This window comes from Melanerpes formicivorus, unplaced genomic scaffold, assembly GCF_026170545.1.
Source record: "Melanerpes formicivorus ecotype bairdi unplaced genomic scaffold, bMelFor1.0.p_v2 SCAF_33, whole genome shotgun sequence".
NCBI lineage: Eukaryota > Metazoa > Chordata > Aves > Piciformes > Picidae > Melanerpes > Melanerpes formicivorus.
The window spans coordinates 6969880-6977017 of NW_027142385.1; positions in this window are offsets into that span (position 1 = coordinate 6969880).

The window sequence follows — 7138 nt, forward strand, 5'->3', positions numbered from 1 at the left end:
CAGTGAAGTCAGCAGAAAAGCCATGGGAGCTTCCTGGGGAGGACTTTTAAAGCCAAGGTATTAGATCCACTAATGGGGAGTCACTTATCTGTTACATGCCTTATTAATTTTACAGAAAAGACCTTGAGCTCTGTCCAGCTGCCTGTTGTGTGGCTCTACCACTCCTGTAGAGCGCTGCTAGTGTCCAGCTGGCTTAACCGTGCCTGTAGAGCACTGTTAGTGTCCAGCTATAGGATCCCCCAACACAAGAGAGACATAAACCTGCTGGAGTGGGTCCAGAGGAGGGCCACAAAGATGATCAGAGGGCTGGAGCGCCTCTCCTGTGAAGACAGGCTGAAAGAATTTGGGCTGTTCAGCCTGGAGAAGAGAAGGCTCCAGAGAGACCTTAGAGCTGCATTTCAATACCTGAAGGGCATCTACAGGAAGGCTGAGCAGGGTCTGTTTAGAAGGTCCTGTGGTGATAGGATGAGGGGCAGTGGTTTGAAACTGGAGCAGGGGAGGTTTAGGTTGGACATATGGAAGAAGCTGTTCACAATGAGAGTGGTGAAATACTGGAACAGGTTGCCCAAGGATGTGGTTGAAGCCCTGTCCATGGAGACATTCAAGATCAGACTCAATGTGGCCCTGGGCAGCCTGATCTAGTTGGAGGTGCTCCTGCTGACTGCAGGGTAGTTGTGCAAGGTGAGCTCTGAGGGCTCCTTCCAACCCAATGGAATCTGTGAATCTCTGAATCTCTAATGTCCTGTCCATCCTTCAGGTCTTTTCCATGGAGAACTCCTCTGGATTTGGGGATCCCAACCAGCCCTTTGAGTGCACTTTTCAACACTTCAGGTGTTTTTGATGTAGAAAACTTGGACTCTGCTGCAAGTGGGCAATGTTGAAACTTCAATTAGGGCTATAAAGATGATTAGGCAACTAGAACATCTCTCTTATGAAGACAGCCTGAGAGAATTGGGTCTTTTTCAGTCTGGAAAAGAGAAGACTGAGGGGAGAATCTCACAAATGCTTATAATTACTTAGTGTGAGATAATTCTCCAGAGGGACTTGCAACAAGAGAAGCCCTTGCAGCCTGATCCTACAAGCTGAGGAAAATTGCTTTGCCCTTGCATGGACAAGGAGACACTGAAACCCCCCCAGTGTGGATCTAATCCACCCTGTGTGCCTTTCCATTGCACACAGGTTGCACCAAGATAGGGTCTTGCTCAAATATTTTCTGAATGCCTGATGCCTTTCTGCAGCGAGGGGAGGTGTCTGTCAGTGACACAAAGCTGCTCGGCAGGACAGCTCTGAAACCTTATCTCACACCAAAAAGGCAGATAAAGAAGCCCTTCACCCAGCTGGCTTAGCAGAAATGAGGCTCTGGGCTTTTTCCTGTCTCTGTCCTCGATGCTATCGCAGCAGCAGTGAGGCATGGCCATGTCCCCAGCCTTGGAGACACCAGGATCCCAGTGGTACCCCAGACCGCACTGCTGCAGAGCGGAGGAGCTGTCCCCCAGCCCAGGGTTTGCTGCCTGTGTGCAGGACACCAGCTTGCACAATGTTTAGTCTCTGCTCTCTGTCTCCTTCACTTTCTCCTCCTCTCTTATCAGGCTTTCCTTGAATTCTTGTCAAGAGCAAGAGTGAGAGAGGAGGCTGAGCCTGTGGGTTTGCTCAGGTGAAGCACACTGAGGGCTCACCTGCACAGCAGCTGCCCACCACCAGGCTTAGGGGAATGCATCCTCCATGGGAAATCACACACAAGCTCTCTTGGAAGCTAACAAATGGTCCTTGGCTATGTGAGAGCTGCAGCAGTGTCTTGGGGTGACTCTGACTGAGGAAAGCACAGAAGCATGAGGTGCTTCACGGTGAGGCCTGGCTGAGCTTTTGATGCCAGTCTTAATTTTGCTGGAGATGGTTTATGGGCCTGGAGAAGCTGACCTTGGCAAGCAGCACACCTCTGACACGGCACAGGACCACATGCAGGGCTTTAAGTATGAGCTAGGCATTGCCTGCAGCAGGAACACTTCCCTGGCTGGGGGCTGTGTCCCACTTAGCCTTTGCCTTGGCTTGTCAGAGACATCCTGGAAGAACCTGCCCTCACCTTCTGCAGGAAGCACCACTTGAAGTCAGCATTCTAGAGGCCAACCTTCAGCCTTCTGTCATCACAACCCCAACTCCTCGTGCAAGGTGATGTTGAATATCTAATTGAAGATGTTGAAGAACATCGAATGATCTAATTGGTAGCAATTAGCCCTTGGTATTAATGAGCAGCTACTAGCAGCAATGGGAGGCAGAGGAGGACTTCTGTGTGTCAGGACACCTTGAAAAATGTTTTTATTACAGGAGTGGAGCCTTTTATGGAGGGACAAAGAGGAGGTCTCTGTCCAAAGTGGGCCCAAGTCACTACCTCCCGGAGAGGAGCTGCTCTCTGGTGGCATCTGCAGCCTCTGGTCATGGCAGTGGCAGATCCAGCCACCCCTGGAGGATGTTGCACTGTGCTTGCCAAGTGTTGAAAATCAGGAGTCAGCTGTCAGAGATAAAATAAGCATTTACCACGAGCTTTAAAAACATAATAATATATATATATCTCAATCTAGAGACACAAAAAGCCTCAAGCAAGCTGAAATAATACCAAGAGAAAGACCTCAGAAGAAGCAACTATCCCAAAGCTTTTCTTTATCTTTCTTCATGATCTTAGGAGAAAAAAAAAAAACACCAAAACCCACAACAAAAATAATCAAAGAGCTGAGGGAACAAATGTTCCCCAAACAGCTCTGCCAACAGAGCCTTCTCCAGTGCTGTTTCTCTGTGCCTGGTGGGAGGGTCTGACTGGACACAGGGCTGCAGAGTGAAACCCCCCCCAAAAAAAAACCTCTTCTGCAAACAGCAGCCTGTTGGACATCTCAGCTCACCCCCCTTGCTCACCCCCCTTGCACCCTGCATGGCCCCATCCCAAACCAGCCATCGTGTGCCCCAGCTTGTGGCCTTCCCAGATGCTTCCCTGGTGAGGCTCTGTGGTAACAATAACACTTTTCTTCTTCTTCTTGTTTTTAACTCTTAGGGAAATCTGAGTGGGAAAAATACAGTTTCAACTAATCCTTCAACCTTTGGGGCTCTACAGTTCAAAACTCAGTGGATGAACTGGGAGGGTTTGATAGTTTCAGAGGAACTTTTCTCCTGAGCTCAGCTTTCTCTGAAGTCTGCGACATCCTCTGCAAAACACGCAGATAAAATTCCTCCTCGCAGAAGCTTTTCTCCAGGAGAGGACAGATTTGTTTCCCAGCCAGGCTGTGGTTGCCTGTCAGACTCCTGAGGCTCTCCCTGCACAGTGAGAAGCTCTGATGAAGAATACAATCTCTGAACTTGATTAATGAGGTCTTCACTGCCTGCCTATTCCCACGGCACCCTCAAAACTCCTCTGTCCTGCCCCGGCGTGCGGGAGGCACACTGTAATCTCCGGGCTGGACTCTGCCCAGCACTCCTGTCTGATGCTTTCCCCATCATCCTCACCCCAAAGATGGTATGGAGGGTAGTCAGGTAGGCTTTAGAGGTGCCACTCCTCCCCAGGAGCTCCTGAGATCTGGCCATGCAAGACCTGGTGCCTCACATGAACTATTAGTGAGGGGATAAGTTTGCTGGGGTGCAGCTCATCTGGGGGATGGTGGGGTGCAAGAGGCATCAAAGAAAGGCTCCCACTGCAGAAAACTGGCTGCTGGAGGTCTTGCTGTGGTATTGGTGGCTCTAAGCACCCTGGCAACAGCACAGCACATTGCAGAGTAGTGCCAGGACTTGGCTCCAGATCCCACACGCAGCACCTTCAGCAGCTGGAGGAATCAAAAGGTTATCCTTTAATAAAAGTTAAAGCATGAAGGTGGCAGCCTGGGTTCAGCAGAAGATGAGCAGCAAAGGTTTTGCTTTCCCTTCCCTGCTCCCTGAAGAGGTTCAGGTTTGTTTTGAAGCTCAAGGAAGCATCTGCTGCTTCTGTTGAGAAGAGAATTAAACCCTGTGGAAAGTTCACAGCACCTACAACGGAGGAGCTGGATTTATGTCGCGGGTTTCGTGCAGGAATCTAAAGGCAGCTTATGGGTGTTAGCTGAGCAAGCAGCACAAGACCCCTGTGATGGGACTGGCATTTTTATTGTCTGCTGATGAGAAAGCAGGCAAAGGATGGTAAAATACTTGATGCATGGGAAGTGCAGGAAGTGGGTGGAAACAGGACCCCAGCGGGCTGAATCCCATGCTCTTGCCCAACAGCTGGGGACCATTCCAAGATGCACCCTGCTCCCTAAGAAGCAGTTGTGCCTCAAGGATTTGGATTGGCCTGAGCCTGGAAACACTTGGCATGGTGTTCCTAACCCAACAAAAGCCTGGGTCACCTCTTGGGGGGGGGGGGGGGGGGGGCGGGGAGAGGGTTGGGAGAGTGAGGGGGTACAGCATCACCCTAGCTGAGGATTCAACCCCACCTCTGTGCAAGCAGCCTGCACACCCCTACCAGACATGGCCAGGCTGCCCTCAGCTCACTGCTCTGGCAACAGCTGTAGGAGCTGAAGGTGGAGTTTTTGCCATCTGACTTTGATTGCTGCTCAGTAATTGAGTTGATTATTTAAATAAGTATCAAATGTTGCTGGGGGACAGCATTTTCCCTGGCACTCGCACGTATGCTCATTAAAGCCTGCCTGACTGCACGCTAGCAGAGAGTGGCCCAAAAAGGCCAAGAAAACAAACCAGGCAGGGTTTAAGTCTCAGGAGCAGCTGAGACTCAGAGGGAAAAGACAGACTTAAAAGCTCCTGCAGCAAAATCACAGAGGAAAACCAGTCATAAAGCAAACACGGCCTGAGACTTAAAGGGATCAGCGTGGGCAGGGAGGTGTTCAACGGCAGCCACATCAGCTGACAGGAGAGCAGCATGCCACACTAATTGGCTAGTGCTAATGAGGAGCTAAAGCCCCCTCCATCCCCCTACTCAGTTCATGCCTGACAGACCCTCAATGGGGGCAGAGGGATGGAGCAGGCTGCATGGCCTCTGGAAAAGCACATGTCCAGCTCAGGGCTGCCTGCCCATCTGTGTGCTCTGCATTTGCTGAGTCCCACTGCCACCTGCCACCAGGGGCTTCCCAAAAGGTCACCTTCTGATGGGCTGGGGAGGCTGCCTTGGTGTGCACTGGAGGGGATGACAGCAGGAGGTGGGGGACGATGGGGAGGTGCAGGCAGAGGCAGGGCTATGGCCATGGCCACGCATGGCCGGGTGTGTGGCACCAACACCCTGCAGCTCCTTCCCTCCCTCCCTCCCTCCTTCCTCCCTTCTCACACACCACAACTGAGCCTTGGCTGGCACCCAGGTTTTTCCCAATGCCAGCTTCCACGGGAGGGTAGCAGCAGCTCTGCAAGGTGAGGAGTCATGATTTCAGCTTTAAAAGTACTCACTGGTGTGGCCCCCGCTGACCGCTCCAGCTGCTGCTACTGGAGGCACTACAGATTGGGTAAACAGGAAGCATTCTCCACACATCCATTCTCACTCCTGGGGCTCCACTGCTGAGCCCAGAGCAGCCCCACTCTGTGCTCAGCTCCGTGGGCACGTGGAGGTGTGGGTGGCTGATGTACCAGCCCTGCACCCTGACCCGTCCCTGGGGTGTTTAAGAGCAGGCTGGATGAGGCTCTGTCCAGCCTGATCTAGTGTGGGGTGTCCCTGCCCATGGCAGGGGGGTTGGAACTAGATGATCATTGTGGTCCCTTCCAACCCTGAATGAAACTATGAAACTATGAAACCTGCATCCACCTCAGGGCAGAGGACATGAGAGGGTTGAATCTGGCTCCATCCTAGGGCAGAGAACATGGGAGAGATGGCACCAGGCCATGTGCTGGTTGCTGCAGCTGATGACATTTGTGTCTAGAGCTTGTCCCAAAGCTCATGGGCTTCAGTTTTGGAGGAGGATGCTAGGAGCCTTTGTGAAGGCTCTGACCATTGCAGGTCTGAGCCTGTGTGGATGGTGGAGAAAGTTATCAGCTCTGGACCTGAGTTTCCAGGGTCCAGCCTCTCTGATCTGAAAGGAGCATCCAGTGCTGCCACTTCTCCCATCCAGGCAAGCCCTCTAACTTTCCACGGGGAGCTGCTGCTTAGCATTCAGCTCTGTTCCGAGCACAAATCCAGAGTCAGAGCCTCCCTGTGGGTTAATGCAGCGTGCACAAACAGCCACACACGGCGTTTCACGCACACCCAAGCACAAACACACACTTGTGCCTACAAGTGACTCCCCTGGATGGCTGCACTCCCATCAGCTGGCAGTGCTGATGGCAAGCAGCTGGCAGCTTCAAGTCACCTACTGCTGGAGAGGACGATGGGCGGCAGAAAGCAGCCTTCGGGAGCAGGCCTGCCAAGGAAAACAAGAGGGGGCTTTCTTTAGCCATGCATTTATATAAATAAACACAGGAATATTTTGCAGCTCCCAAGGGGTTTGCCCAGAGTAATATTTTGCTGAATAAGGGCGGGAGGAATCCTCTGCCCACCGTAAGCCTGCGCACAAGTGCTTCGTGCTGCCTCAGACCAGGAGGACCCAGCACAAGCCAGGGGCAGGTCTCTGCTCTAAGGGAGCCCCACGTGACTCACAGCCCCAAATCTGTGCCATGGGCTCTGCTGGGGCAGGAGGTGAATGAATGGGATGCTGTGGGGGTCATGCTGCCCACAGCATCAGGCAGCAAGAGTCTGGCAGCCATGGGGCTTGCTGGCTTGATCACGTCCTCGGAGGGAATGGAGAATAATTACCACCCTCACAGCCCTTGTGTTCCAAAATGCCTCCTTGCCTGGGATAAAGTCTGCATCAAAGTCTCCAATTCCAGTTGAAAAGTGAAATATCCCTCCTTTGGTTACCCAGAACTGAGGTCACAGAGGTACAATCTGAAACCACAACCAGCTTGGCACCAGAACAGCCTTGAGAACCAGGGTGCTGGGGCAGCTGTTTCCGTTCCTCTCTCTGCTACCTGGTCCCATCCCTGCTGGGTGAGGTCCCACAGGTTTTGTGACCCAAACTGTGGGTACCTTACTCTTTCCCAACACAGGGACTGTGTCATGGGGGTGACAAACCATCCAACAAATTGACTGACTCCTGTGTTTTAACCCAGATTCAAGGGGGTCACGAATACCCCAGAAGGTGCTCCCTTGGCA